At 38.0% G+C, this 16365-nt stretch overlaps 1 pseudogene; it reads left to right on the top strand.

Annotated features, from left to right (window-relative positions):
• Window positions 1-14186, top strand: part of LOC136695051 (scavenger receptor cysteine-rich type 1 protein M160-like) — a 156412-nt pseudogene extending 142226 nt beyond the window's left edge.
• The last annotated feature ends 2179 nt before the right edge of the window (window positions 14187-16365 follow it).

Below are 16365 nucleotides of genomic sequence, written 5' to 3'. Positions count from 1 at the left end.
CAAGAGACTGACTTCAGAGAGAGGAAACACTCCAGTGGAGAAGAGCTTTAATGCTGCACCTGCACAGAGCTGATCCACTCACTGATAAACACACACATACATAAACACTTTGATAAAGAGCTCTTAAAATTACAACTGATTCAAGAGAAATATAGATACACAAAAACACTAGTTTAACACTAACTAAAATTAAACCAATACAAATTAATATAAATAATATAAACAAATTAAAGAAATGTTATTTGGTCTGAATTTTATCTGACGTGACTGTTATCTGTTAATGAGAAAATTTTACTTTAAATATTAAACAAGACTAAGGTCACAATCAATAAAAACAGCAGAGAATTAATTTAACCCTTTCCTTCAGACTGTAATGTGTATTTGGGAATTTCTTATTATGGTCTTTTATGATATCCTTATATGGTTTCTGTGTGCTCCCAGTACTATAAAAATTCTAAAATAATATAATATAGTACAATATAATATTAATCATTACTGAAAACTGTAAGACTGAAGACAATAAAAAAATCAGTTTTAATTACTTTCAGAAAGAGATTGCCATTGTAAAAGGAGCAATCTGTAAGATATTTATTGTATTTAGTAATAAAATGTCAAGGGTGTGTGATGAGGAAGCTAAAACACTATGTTATATTTTACAGGACCCAAAAAGCCCCATTGCCTTTCTAAAAATCTCCATGACCAGGGATGGAGTAAAATGAGAGGAAATATTAGCCTTATGTTTGAAAAGTGGAGGCAGTATAGATTCAGCAACACTACAGAACAGAGCCGGAGCTGGCTAATTTTCTCCTGATAAAGTACAGCTTATTATTTCTGAAAAAATATAGAAGTACAGACTTGTTTATAGATTAAAAGGCGTAAATGCCATAGGTTGTGTGTTTTATATAAAGAAAGTAAGGCATAGCGACGTTTGAAAGGTGTTAGGACTGTGTAAGGTGAATAACAAAGGTGTAAATACCATTGTTTGTTTTACAGAAATTGATGCAGATTCATGTGTTTCTTCATGGTGTGTGTTGTAAACAAATTAAGGAGTAAGAATTTTGTTTGAAAATCAGCAAATATACGCGTTTCACAAGTAGGTAGCTGTTTCAGTGACATGATTTATACTTGGTTGTGTGTTTTAAATTGATAAAATGGGAAACGAGGTTTGTTATAAAACCTAGCATTAGCTTTAGCTTCGCATAGCCGTTTAACGTGGAAATGTATGGAAGCAAATCTGTCTCATCAGACTTTGAAATATTACCACATTTGAATTTGTAGCACTGAATATATATATATATATTTTTTTTGCGCTGAAATTATACATCTGATTTTTTCTCTTTTTTTGCACTAAAATTATGCATCTGAAAATAATTGCTCTTGAATAGAACTCGTGAATTTTCAAGAAGACGTTTTCACTGTAATTATTCAAGGTTAATAAATTCAGATAAATAAATTCAAGCTAAAAAAAATCAAAAACAATATATTTCATAGTTGTGATACCATGAATACAAATGTGATACAAATTCAGATACTATAATACGAGTTACAGAAAATTCAGAGTACACATCCGGGATATAAAAGATGAGCAATCGATTCATTTGGATTTTCTTTCACCTTCAATGCTGCGCTAGTTACATTCTGTCGCCGCTAGATGGCGTACTGTGGAATAGTGATGGGAATTTCAGCTCTTTTTGGGGAGCCGGCTCTTTTGGCTCGGCTCTTCATGAAGAGCCGGCTCTTTCGGCTCCTAGGCTCTTTGTTTTACCACTTATTTCCACTGGTTTTACATGACTATATGTACAACATATTCATCATCATCATTTTCTTCTCCGCTTCTCCATTTCAGGGTCGCGGTGTGGACAACATATTATTGTTCAATATTAAAAATAATAAATAGTGTTGCAATGGCCAATTGTTTTTATGGCTGTCTTGTAATAACTCACTGATTGCACTCACACATTCAATTGTATAAATAACTGGATTTTTATTTAAACACCTTAATAAAAATCACTTGTAAACTCTGAAATACAGCCAATGGAACCCAAAAGGTAGGTATTACAAAATAGATTATTAAATTAAATAATCATCCATTTCTGGGTAATAAAATAAACAAATACTCTGCAAAGTGCAAAACAGCAGCATTCAACGGTAGTGATTAAAACAACCACAACTGTAAACAAACATTTAACTGATCTAACATATTCTTAAACTATTTTTTGGAAGGCAGATTGGCATTCAGGAAAACCAAGTGTCTCAGCTCGGAGGGTTGGAGGGTTGGAACTTGCTTGTTGTTCTCTGATTGGTTGAATGACAAGCATTAGAAAAAAATGGCTCGGTCTTAGACGGGAACCGGCTCTCGTCGTTCACTTACAAGAGCCGGCTCTTTAAACCGGTTCGTTCGCGACCGACACATCACTAATGTGGAAAAACTACATGTTTAGCTTCCTTCCGCGGATATTATCTCTTTATTTTAAAAGTGTCTCAAAATCTGAAAGGCTCACTAAAGACACAATATAACAGACTATTTATATCTTGAAGATGAAGAAATTTTACTGTGGATTTTTTTTGTAATGGCCCTGTGAGCATAGCATGTGATATGACAGTGTATAATTTCAGTGCAAGAAAAATTCAGTGCTACAAATTCAAAGCTGGTAATATTTCAAAGTCTGCTGAGACAGATTTGCTTCCATAGAAATGAGTCTTCAGTAAGAAGCTGGAGAATAACGCAAATAAGACTCTAAAATGGACCCATTCACTGTGAAACTAAATGCTTGAATACAAACATTATGTATAAGAAGCAAGGATCTGCCTCCTAAAATGACATTTATGGTTGAAGGGAAAATAACACCAGCCTTGTCAAGTCTAAATTTTGAATGTGGTTTAGACAGTACATTCTTGTAAATGCAGGGAAAATCACACAACATCATATCTCTGCAGGCCGGAGGCAAGCAAGTGGGAAATGGGCGGAAACCGCAAGTGGGAGGGGCGTACGTATGGAGTCAAAAAAGGGTCAAAAGGATTTTGAGTTTGTAAAACAATACTCACAAATGTAACGGACTTTGTAACTGCGTTTGAGCAACTACATACACGTAAAACTAAAATGTATTGGAATGCAAAAATTTTAAAACAACAACAACAACAATTATAATATTTTATATTCACAAATATGAAAAAAAGATTTGCATTTGTAAATCAAATGAATCAGTGAATGTGTGAACCAGTACCTTCTCAAATGGCTTAAAATGTGCAAGAGCAAACCTTTTTAAGGTTCCAAATGTGACCGTGGGAGTTTATGAATGAGGTGGAATAAATCCACACATTCGCCGTCTCTGCTGCGTGTGCGAATCTCTTTTTGCAGTTGCGGATTTAAGACCCTGTTTTGACGGCCAATTGATGGACGAATAGGAAAGCTTTAGCTGGACCAATCACATGGCGGGGTTTGTTATAAGGGTTTTAAACTTGAATTTTAAACTTGAAAATAAGGGTTTTAAAACAGATCCATTGCATCATTCTGTTCTTGGTTTTCAGCAGAAGAAACTGTAGCACCACACCACTCTCAAAAACTCACATATACTTGCTTAGTGCAGGACCAGAATGTTCCTCTCTATGCTGGACAAGAATGATGCACTGCTGTGAACCTCTTCTGGAGGCTGGGCGAGGGTGATGCACTGGCTGTTATGCTCGTCAGGGCCTATTTTAATAGACGTAATGTTTGTATCATTTTTTTTGACCATGCCATGCTCAATATTAAGAAAACAGTATAAAACATGCCAGATCTGGGGCAGCATAGTAGGTGTCGCAGTCACACAGCTCCAGGGTGTATTCCCGCCTTGCGCCCAATGATATCCTGGTAGGCTCTGCGACCCTGAACTGGATAAGAGGTTACAGATAATGAATGAATGCCAGATCTGGCTACTTTAAAGAAACTGGTGGTACATATTTCTGAATATCAGTACAACTGTACTACTAAATTTTGAAGGGTACAACACTTTTAATTTGACTCTTTGTTGTGACTGCGACTGCAAGTGCATCCTTCCTGAAGCTCCACTCCTGTTCAACAGTGATTTTACCTTTGCTTCTGTAGATAACATTGGCATCATGTTGCACAGAAGAAAATTCTACAGGCATGTCAATGGCTGAAATTACTGTTGAGAAGGTACAGGTCACGTGTAGTCCACCTTTGCTGCAAGGGGAGATTGAATTAGTTCATTACATCCCCTTATGTTATCCGAGTGATTGAGTGGAAAAATGAGTAACAGGAAAATGTGTTGGGTCTGGAGCCTACCCAGAACCACTGGGCACAAGGTAAGAACACACCCTGCAGAGTGACACACACTAGCACCTACAGACACGTTTGAGTAGCCAATACACCTACCAACGTGTCTCCTGGAACAGGGTTCGTACACTTGACCCCAGGGCTCTGGAGCTGTTTGACCTGTTGCGCCACTGTGCTGCCCTCTTTTAGATAAGGTACAATGAAAAAGTATAGAATATATCTCTAGCCCAACAGGACCGCTTCTGTAAATAACTTATAATATGCAATTATTTGTCATTGTACAATGTACAACTAAATGTGTCTTCCACATTTAACCCATCTGTGTCAGTGAACTTACACACACACATACTGGTGCACTAGTGGCTGTGAACACACAGTGTGGGGAGCAGCCACTCCCGGCGCCCAGGGAGCAGTTGTGGGTTCAGTGCCTTACATTGGGGATGGAACCAGCAACCTTCCAGTACCAAGCCTGGTCCTCAATTTGTGGGCAGCTGTGGTCTAATGGTCCCTTTTAATAATTTTATAACTTTAACTAAGTCACATGAAGTGACTTTAAAGTGAAGTTAAAAGGAGGTCAATTATTTCCAGAAGACTTTATGTAAACACAAACAATAATAAATGAGACATTAGGAGACACAAGTCACTTTTACACCAAAAAATTGTTTTTAATAACAATTAAACAAAAATTATTAAATAAACTCCCATGACACATGACATATGATAAATATGTTAATTCCTTTTATTGAAATGTCACAATTTTTAAGCTACAAGGTTGTTTTCCAAAAGCGACATGTTTCAGTTAGGTAACACACAGAAAAGTGCAGAAAAAAATTGACATTTAGGTAGGTACCTGGGGAGCAGTGTTAACCGCACTGAAGTCGTTCTTTGTGCCAAAAATTAACGTTGTTGATGAACGTAATAGATTTCATCAACCAAGTGTAGATTTATAGCTGTGGTTTCTGGTGATTATACCATACAAATAGCCCGCTCAGCCAGTAAGCTTGATTGTTTGTTTTTTAGAAAGTTGTAAATAAAATATATATTTTATTGCATAAATGTATTTTTATTTTTAAGCTTCGAATAAATATTGTAAATTTAACCCCATTTCCGGTCTGTGTGTATTTCTAAAACGCAACTGTGTGCTTTTTGATTTTTTTACTTGGGGTGTACTTCTTGGGGTGAAATTCCCTAGGTGGCGTAGTCGGGCTGTCAAATTAATTTAATCTTCCAAAGAAGGGTCACACGTGCAAAGTACAAAGATGACCACAACTGACCTTACCCTGAGAGCAAGGAGACGGCGGACCACTGTAGACCCACTGAGGGCAAAGTTGGAGGTCCATTAGTGTTTTGCACAGTGTTTTCTGGACAGACCACTGGTGATTAAACAGAATTTTAGACAAAAGGTCACGTTTTAGCACTTTTCCATTCACAGTCCAATTTACTTTTTTTCCTTCATTAGGTTCTTTATAAATAAGATTAGTAAATAATTTTAATCCAGCACAGTGTCAACATTTTCAGCATAATCATTTTATACTCATTATTATATCTCTCATAGTTGTTGGTAATATTTGTATTAGTTAGTTTTCCAGAATAAAAGTCTCTGTGAATGTAAAATATGTTTGAGGAGATTAAAAATTAGTTATATCCTGTACAGGACAGTATTCTGAGTGGTCCGATGGTGGACCAGCAGTCGTCTACAGACAGTGGTGTGCCAGCCTTTTTAGGCTAGTGGACCGATATATGCTCGCTGTATGGGGCAGCCCCACTTACACAGGAGCAAAGAATGAAACTTACTTGTAATGGAACTCTGAGTGTTCATAGTGGTCAGCCAACTTAAATAGATTACATTGTGGGTCATTTTTGTCATGCTGTTCACGATTGCCACTATGCTGTGACACTTATTGACTATTGCAAATGGCCAGAGGTGGCTTTTGCTTCTGAAGTCAACTCTGCCACAGTAACCACACTTCTCTCTACTGTGTTCAGTAGTGAGTTGCAATGAGATATATTAAGCATTGCCTCAGCTCTGCATAGTACCCTCAAGCCAATGAGGAGCTAGAACATTTTAATAGGGTTTTTAAGGACTGCCTTAAAACAGCCAGCATCGAGGCTAAGCCCTGGAAGCATTTTGTCACTGATTTATTGCACACATACAGAGCAACACCGCATGCTGTTACTACCTGTTCATCTGCAGAATGGCTGCATGGCCGCTCGATACACACGACACTTTACGTCAGAGGCTCAGAAGCCCTGGGAGCTGATTGTTCAAAGGAAACAGAATAAGGCAAAAGAGTATACAGTCGTGCTGCTTCTCCGCCAGAGATTCAGGTAGGTTCCTTTGTCCACATTCGAAAACCTGGACTGGTCAGCAAAGGACAATTCAAATTCAGCCAGCCCTATAAAGAGGTCGCAAAGCATGGCTCCGCTACTTACTTTTGCCTGATGGGAAAGTGTGGAATGCTGCTCATCTTGCACCTACACATTTTGTCAACTGCTGTTCTGCCAGCTTTGACCATACCTGCTTACTTTCCCCAAAATACTCAAGAGTCTACAGTTTTGATTCCTTCCTTTCAGTCCACAAGCCAACAACATATGATTAGTCGTGCCCCATTCTGGGCAAAGGACTATGCTCTTTAAACAGGAGGACACAGTGAAATAATACTGTTAATTGCTGAATTGCTGGTAAAGAAAAAGAAAAGTGAAATGTTTTGAATGTGTAGAAATAGGGTGTAAAACCAATTTCAGTTACAGTACTGTCAAAGTTACTCACAGCCACAAGTAGCAAGCCATGTTTTTTTTTTCTACAAATAAATGGGAAATGTTGTGCAGTATAGTTCACTCTTGCCAGAAGATGTCACTATGTAGTCTGTAGTGAAGAAAAGTGGAGAGAAGAAGGCAGAGAGATTTGAAGAAAAGTAAAGAACTTTGAGAGCACTGCTGATTTTTGGTTTCTTTCATACAAAAATACAACAGTTTGTTAAAGTTATTGTTAGTCTATATGAAATAATCTCATATGATTTATATGTGATATGTTGAGGGAGAATTAACTGTAGTTTCACCAGGACACTGTGTTAACATTAGTTCTAGAGCTGTAGTTCCTAGTTTTTCAGGATTGACTTGAGTACCACTCTGTCACGCTGTTTGAGAAAACAATATGTTTCCATATAAAAATAAAATGCTGAATTCATGTCAGAATAGAACTGTTAAAATGCAATCAGCTCAACTGTACCTACATTTCATGCTCATCCCATATTTACTATTGGTGGATGGGTCTCAGTTATATCACATCACCCTCACCTTCCTTTTAAGGCATGTGATGAAGTACACACAAAAATAAATGCATTTCATGCTCATTTGGACATGTGACACTTTTAACATATTTGTGAAAACAGATAATATGTCTGATTTTCTATATTTTCTATTCGTGGACTAGGGAAGATGGGATCACAATTGAATCATATGACCCACAGCCCTCTTCTACCGTCTGTGGTGAAGTACACACAAGCAATACATGTCATGTACACATGAAAATGTACGTCATAGCACTGTACCTTTTATTTAGGATAATTGTAATATTTTTGAATATAAAATGATGAATTATCCTACTGAACTCTATGAACAGCTATTAAACTATTTACATCACCAGTCACAGGGACATATTACATATCAGTGCAGTGTGGACAGTGCCAGTCCTGTCCAGTTTGAGTAAAAGCCTCCCACTCTTCAAGTGTCATTGCCAGACATTTCTGGTGGAACCAGAAGTTGCACACATTACACTGTATCTGCACAGTAAAAAAAAACATGTAAGTCACTGTTATTTAGAAACCGACAAAGTTTGATGTATTACAAAAAAGTGGAACACTGACCCTCAGTGTATAACAGATAAGACTTCTGTTCGCACATGTGGCATAATTCATCCAGAATATCTGAAATATGTACCTTTGGAGGAAATTACTTTTATATGACTTTTATACTGATTCCTATATATTTTATTTATCATGAGGTTTTATTTTAATATATAATATAAATTGCTGTCCATGATTTTGATTATTTGTAGGATTCAAGCAAACTGTTTTATACATTTTCATACATCAAACAAACTTATCTTGGGTTTTCCCAAAGTGTATACAGTAATACCTTGACTTACGAATTTAATTTGTTCTGTGACTGAACTCGTAACTCAATTTGCTCGTGTATCAATTTAAATGTCCCCATTAAAACGAATTGAAATACTATTAATAAACTAATAATAATAATATATAGTAAAAGATAGTGTAAATAAATAACCTGGTTCTATTAAGTGTATTTTCCTTTAAGATGAGACAGAGGAAAAGGTGGAGAAGATTGGTTGAGGAGGTTGGTTTTTTTTTTCGCTTAAATTATTCACTTGCTACACACTTAATGCTACAATGCTTTGAAAAAGAGTGATACGACAGAGATGCTTGAACAGCGAGATAACCAAGTGAATTGAACGCTTGCTGGGCTACTACTTGCTCCTAACTCAGATCTTAACTTGCATCTTAAAGCAAAAAATCGACAGAGAGATGGCTTGTATCTTGGAAAATCCGTAAGGTGATTCACTCGTAAGTCAGAGTTTTACAGTATTTACTTTAAAATCAAACATTTCAAATGACATTTTTATTCTCTTGATGAATATTTTGCATAAATTCCAAACTATAATCATCCTGTTGTAATACAGCTGCTTCAGTTTGTGATGAACTTTGCAAGTAAGTGCCTTTCATTCTATTCTTTGTTTTTTCTAATATAGCACATTATTAAATTTACTCAGCCTTGATTGTTTAGAAATGAATGAAAGTTATTGGAACATGTTACATTACCTGAACTGCTCAATATTTCTTCCTCAATTTACAGTCAATTCTGTGCAATTTCCACTGCACTTGATTTTATGTCGATCTTATATGGAACATGTGGAAAGGCAGTAATTATGCTTGCCCCATCTGCACATAAATACAATAAAAGTGGCTTGCAAAAATGTACCCTAACCCTAACCCTAACCCTAACCCCTTGAACTTTTTCACATTTTGTTACCTTAAGACCACAAACTTAAATATGAGATTTTAAGTGATAGACCAACACAAATACAAATTGTGAAGTGGAATGAAATGATACATGGCTTTCAAAATTTTAACCAAATAAAAATCTGAAAAGTGTGATGTGCAAAAGTATTCAGCCCCCCAATATCAATACTTTGTAGAGCAACCTTTCGCTGTAGTTTCAGCTGCAATTCGTTTGGGGTATGTCTCTACCAGCTTTGCACATCAAAAGACTGAGATTTTTGCCCATTCTTCTTTGCAAAATAGCTCAAGCTCTTTTGTCTGTGACAGCAATTTTCATGTTTTGCCAAAAATGCTCAATGGGATTTAGGTCAGGACTTGGACTGGGCCATTTTAACACTTAAATATTCTTTGATCTAAACCATTCCACTGTATCACTGTGAATCTCCTTCCTAGTCTCAAGTCTTTTGCAGCCTCCAGAAGGTTTTCTTCCCATCAACTCTGACCAGCTTCCCTGTCCCTGCTTAAGATAAGCATCCCTATAGCATGATGCTGCCACCACCATGTTTCACTTTCGGGATGGTGTGTTCAGGGTGATGAGCAGTATTACTTTTCCGCCACACATAGCACTTTGCATTTAGGCCAAATATTTCAACTTTGGTCTCATCTGACCAGAGCAACTTCTTCCACGTTTGTTGTGTCCCCTACATGGCTTGTGAAAAACTGCCAACGGCACTTCTTATGTCTTTCTTTTAATAATGGTTTTCTTCTTGCCACTCTTCCATAAAGGCCAGATTTGTGGAGTGCATGATTCTCCCACCTGAGCTGAGGATTTCTGCAGCTCCTCCAGAGTGTCCTTGGGCCTCTTGGCTGCTTCTCTGACCAGTGCTCTCCTTGCTTGATCTGTCAGCTTAGGTGGACAGACATGTCTTGGTAAGTTTGTATTTGTAGAATACTTTTTCCATTTTTTGGATGATGGATTGAACAGTGCTCATTGGGATGCTCAAAGCTTGGGATATGTTTTTATAACCTAACCCTGCTTTAAACTTCTCCATAACTTTATTTCTGTCCCGTCTGGTGAGTTCCTTGGTCTTTATGATGTTGTTTATTGATGTTGTTTGTTGATGTTGTTCAGTAGTGTTCTGTAACAAACCACTGTTGTAAACATGTATTTAATAATCTCATTCAAATGTTGATTTTTAACTCCATCACAAAGATTCCACAACAAGAGCTTGTTCACCTGCAAAGTCAAAAGAAAATGTAGAAAGACCATTGTCATAAAGCTATATAAAAATGTAAACAATACTTTTAAAGGTCTACTTTACTTTTTCTTTGGCACACACTTTCTCAGGAGTGCTTTTGATGCATGCACACAGTTGCATCTGTTCGTGAATCATGATGCTTTACTGTCACCTACTGGTGTATGGCTTTATTGCTGAAACAACATAAAGCCTAATACCAAATAATGGAAAAAATCCAGTGTTAACATTCTTTTGGGAGATTTAACAGTGTTTTGGGAGATTTTGTATAAACATAAATACATTATATTGTTGAACATTTTAAAGCATTGCTTTAACCAAATTAGAGGCTTCATAATCTCTTTTTAACTCACAGTTTTCTTTTTTTCCCTTTATTCCTTTCTTCTTCTGTTTCTTCACTTTTAATTTTTCATTTCTCTTCTATTTCCTTTACATTCCTCCCCTTTGAAACCTTGCATACATTTTAACCAAATGCCTCTGGGCCCAGGGCTTCTAACTATTTCAGTATAATCAAATCCCACAATAACTCAGCTTACTTTCACGCAGTGGTCAAAACATTTGACTTATCGCTAAAAAGATATGGGCCCTCTCTTAAATTAGACTTGCATGACTTTATTTAGCTCACCTTATTGTTGCTCACCAAGCTATTCTACACTTATACACTTATTCTACACTTTTACTTCAGTTTTCTCGTTGGGATGAGTCTCAGATTTCCTCTTGTAAAAAAAAGACCCAACATGTCTGCACCAATGCCAATTACATGGGACTGAAATGCACTGGTTAAGTCTCAGTATTTAACTTGTAATAAACCTTACATTCAAATCAATAAATCAGGGTTTTAGTGTATTTCAGATTATATGAATGATGAAGTGTATTTGCCTCAAACTAATTATGAACAACTAATCTCTCCTCTCTGTGTTCAGGTCACACAGGAGCTCGTCTGGAGAACGGCTCTGACTCATGTTCTGGTCGAGTGGAGATCCAGTACCTCAGTGAGTGGGGCACAGTATGTGATGGAAGCTGGGATATGAGAGCTGCCAGTGTCCTCTGTGGTCAGCTGAAGTGTGGGACTGCTGTGGCTGTGTTGGGGTCAGACTGGTTTGGGGAGGGGAGTGGTCGGATCTGGGCTGATGTGTTTGATTGTCAGGGGAATGAAACACACCTGTCACAGTGTCCCATTTCATCATGGAGTCGAACTGCAGTCTCTCACAAACAGGACGCTGGAGTCATCTGCAGCAGTGAGTTCTCTGAATCGTGTACAGAATGTACATCTGAACATGTGACGCTCTTAAAATTGAAGCATCTCATTAAATTGGAAAAAATCTAAAAACATTTTGATATTGATCCCCATTCAGATTCTTCTCTGGCGTTGTATGAGGGGCGAGTGCGGTTGTCTGGAGGAAGAGAGTGTGAGGGGGAGATGGAGGTGTACTTCATGCAGGACTGGAGAAGAGTTGTGTTTGAGTCCTGGAGTGTGTCTGAGGCCTCTGTGGTCTGCAGACAGCTGGGCTGTGGCTCTGTGCTCAACTTCTCCAGATACTCTCCGTCCAGACCTTGTGTGTGTGAGAGGATTTAAATGTTCTGGTAGTGAAGCTTATCTGGGGAACAGTAAACAGTAGCAGTAAACTGCAGCTCCAGACAACAGCTCTTCATCACATGCTGTGGTAAAAATGACGGTATGTAACCTGATACACAATAATAAGCAATGTCAATTTAAGCCAAATATACGTACATTTCTATATAATACAGTGTTACATTACCCTTAAATACCCAGTTCAGTTTTCAGTCGTGTGTATGTGTGCACGTAGATAAGTTTGACACATCACAGAAAAGAGTTTCCAACAAAAAATTATTTTAATATTATTTAATATTGAATGAATGAATGAATGAAAATAAATAAATATGAAATTCCAAAATTATTTACTTGTAAAACATTTAAGACTAGAGTCAGATTAACTCATACTTCCATCAGAGTTTAAAGAGATCAGACTCACTGAGGGCTGTGAGGGGAATCTGGAAGTGTACTACAATGGAACCTGGGGGAATGTGTGTGACAGTGGAATAGATGAAGAAACAGTGAGTTTAATCTGTCAGGAGCTGAACTGTGGAAGAAGTGGATCTCAGAACCCAGCCAAAGCAAGAGTTGAGTCAGCTCCTGACTGGCTGGACGATCTAAAATGTAGGAAACATGACTCCACTCTGTGGCATTGTCCGTCTTCCTCCTGGGGAAAATACAAGTGCAGTGATGTGGCTCACATTAAGTGCTCAGGTAAACAGCTTATAATTATAACTTAACTGCTGACAATATTTGAAAGGGAAAAAAGATCTGTGTGCTGTGTCAGAATTTATAATCCAAATGTGTATTTTTGGAACCACATAAAAAATGTAAAATTAATGAATACAAAATTTTAAATGAATTTTTCTTTTAGAAAATGAGAAACCTCTTGTGCAATGAAGCCATCTGAAATGTTCCTCCTCTCCCTATCAGAATGCTCAAGTAAAAACTGTCCTTCACACATGTATTAATGCATCACTTTGTTCTACACAGAGTAAAAATATTTATTGTACTTAATGTTTTTACTGACATTCCCCATGTGTTCTGTGTGTGAATAGAGCACCTGCCTCTCAGACTGAGGGGAGGAGAGAGAAGCTGCTCTGGGAGACTGGAGGTGTATCATAACTCTCAGTGGGGGACAGTCTGTGATGATCTGTGGGACATCAGGGACGCTCAGGTGGTCTGCAGGCAGCTGGTCTGTGGTCCGGTGCTGAGGGCTGATGGGAGTGCTGTCTTTGGTGCTGGTAATGGGACTATCTGGCTGAACAGAGTGAAGTGTAGAGGGAATGAGATTCACCTGTGGGACTGTCCTCATTCCCTGAAGAAACACACTGACTGCTCCCACAGACAGGACGCTGGAGTCACCTGTGAAGGTCAGAGGAGACGACTGGAGTTTGGAGTTTCTGAATTTATTCACAACTTTTTTAATCCTGTTTTAATAAAGCTGCACCTAAAAGTGATATTATACACTTTAGTTACAAATATCTAATAATATGCGGTGCTTAAATTGTAGAAAACAGAATGAGGATTGTCAGGAAAAGCTTTATTTTGATGAGTTTATATTTGAATTTTAGGTATTGTTTTTTATTTACAGACAGATCAATGTCTGCCACCACTGCATTCACCACAACAATCATCACCTCCATCACCTCCATCACCACAGGTACGGCTTTTGTATCTTAGGTCATTTTTAAATGTTTCTGAATAAGCTTGTTATTGCTGAATCTTTTCTGTATCTTTATTTCCAGTTGGTCAGTCAGGGACAACAAACAGCCCTTTGAAAGCTTCTTCACCTGATGTTCCGTTAATTTATCCAGTGTCTCTCCTGGTGCTGGGAGTCGTTCTCTTCCTGGCCTTAGTGCTTCTGTTTGTGCTGTTTTATCAGAACACAGTGCTCAGGAGAGGTATAGCGATAAATATACAGTCCACTTTCTCTACAATCTCTAAACAGCCTTCAGTCTGTCATCAGTCTTCTCTTCTACTGAACTGGCTCCATGTTTCTTTCTCTCTGTCTCACAGTGCTCTCTAAGAGGAGGCCCAAGACTCTGACTGAGGCAGTGTATGAACAGATACATGACTAGAAGAATTGACTCTACTCAAAGAGGTCAGTGATATGCATTAATTTTATTTTATTGTCTAATATAGCTTCCTTTAGTATAATATTAATTAAAAGTAGTTAATGAAATTAATGTACAGCTAGAGTAGATGTACACACAGCAGAAATCTGCTGATAAGCATCTAATAAGAGCTTAAGTTAAACTGTAGAATTCCTGCATGAAACCACACAGCTGCAGGTGTTGAGAGAGAGAGAGAGAGAGAGAGAGAGAGAGAGAGAGAGAGAGGGAGCGCAGGGAGGGGGTGTAATAGTGTGTGTGTGTGTGTGGGTATGTGAGTGTGTGTGAGCTTGCCAGTGATTGAGTGAGAATGCGAAGTGAAATAATTAGTAAGGGAACAACTGAGGGACAGAGAGACAATGGACCGGGCGGAGAACATTGGCTCCCAGTATTTTGCAAAAAGGGCAAAGTAGAATCAAGAAAAATAAACCCAGTGAAATACTCCTAAGCCCAGGACTAAATATAGAGGAATAGATAGAGCGAACACTAACTGAAGGAAACCAACATGGCTGATCTTCGCATCATTAGAGTTGCGCCTTCTTCACCTACTGATACTGAGAGTGCTGAGAGCCACTGTGGCAGTTAATAACACAACACCCTTTCACAATTTCACAGAATTTCACTGCGTTTTAGGCTGGATAACACACAACACTGCAATGTTTATGTATTTACACTTCACCACTTGTCCTCTTTTCCCAAAATGCCTTGTGTTACTCACAGCGGTTGACTTCACGTTCCTATTCTCTATATAATTCTTCTTTAAATCTTCTGGCTTGTGAACTTAGCAGCAACATCCATGTGACCTTCACAATATTTCAGTGTGTTAGCGGCTTTTATCCCTGCACATTCTCAAATATTCAGGGTCGCGGTGGGTCTGGAGTCTACCCGGAATCACTGGGCAAAAGGCAGGGACACACCCTGGGGGTGGGGCAGTCCTTCACAGGGTGACATTCTCAAACACAAATTTATAATTGATTGACTCATTTCACAGGTAACAGCTCTTTAACAGTATTATTGATATTATAAAGAGGGGGTATGACCACGCGGTGATGAGCCGCCACTCCCACACCAAGCTGAAACAGTACAGATGAACTCTGGGAGATGTAGGAATCAAGCTTTAAATGTTCTTGATTTAAAATGTCCAATATGTTTTGAATTACACTGCAAAAAGAGTGATGCATTATTGCTGGACTGCAGTTGGCACAAACCTCTCATGTGGGCAACTTTTCTCAGGGGTGCCTTCCCGTTGGCTAATGAGTTTTTGAGTGTCAACTCAGTGCCCAAGGCATTTTGGACTGCGCATGCGTACAGGTAATGAGAGGTAATGTTTCTGTCTAAAACAATGTTTCTGCCAAAATCATTTGTAAAATAAAAATAAATAAACAAATAAATAAATAATAATAATAAAAAAACACATGGTAGGATATTTAACTTATATATTTATTTTTGTTAACAAAACGTGTAGACTATGTGTTATGCCCTTCAGATATCAACACACTTTTGGGGGAATTGATGAGAGAGAGGGTAATTTTTCATTTTAAATATTGATGAATGAAGAAAAAAATTGGGCTCCAGAAGAAGGACACTTTTCTCATCCAGGGCAAAAAGGCAGGTGCTTGAGCACCACTAGGGGTCTGTCTGTGCACGTGCCTGCTGTGAAAACAAACCTGTTTATCTCTCATTACCAGATACGAATCTGAGGTCAATACACAGCGATTACTCAAAAAAAAAAAAAGATAAAATAAATAATAAAACAATTAATATCTACCTTAAATATCTACCTTGACCCACTTCCCCGACAGTGAGTACGGGTCAGGAAACCTCACCCCATTACTAAGAGTTAGCTTATTAATGTAGGACAACCTTACGACAGAGTTTTAGGGCCATGGTGTTGAAAAAAAAAAAAAAAAAACAAAGTTCTGAGATTAAAGTCAGAATTCTTAGAATATTCTCAGAATAATTCTGGAAAAATAAATATCTGAATAATTCTGAGAAGTTTCTCTGAATAATTAATTCATTCATTCATTCATTATCTGTAACTCCTTATCCAGTTCAGGGTCTCGGTGGGTCCAGAGCCTACCTGGAATCATTGGGTGCAAGGTGGGAATACACCCTGCAGGGGGCGCCAGTCCTTCACAGGGCAACA

Source organism: Hoplias malabaricus, chromosome 4 (assembly GCF_029633855.1).
Source record: "Hoplias malabaricus isolate fHopMal1 chromosome 4, fHopMal1.hap1, whole genome shotgun sequence".
Classification (NCBI taxonomy): Eukaryota; Metazoa; Chordata; class Actinopteri; order Characiformes; family Erythrinidae; genus Hoplias; species Hoplias malabaricus.
The sequence above is the reverse complement of the archived record's forward strand: the minus strand, read 5'-3'. Positions and strand labels throughout refer to the sequence as shown.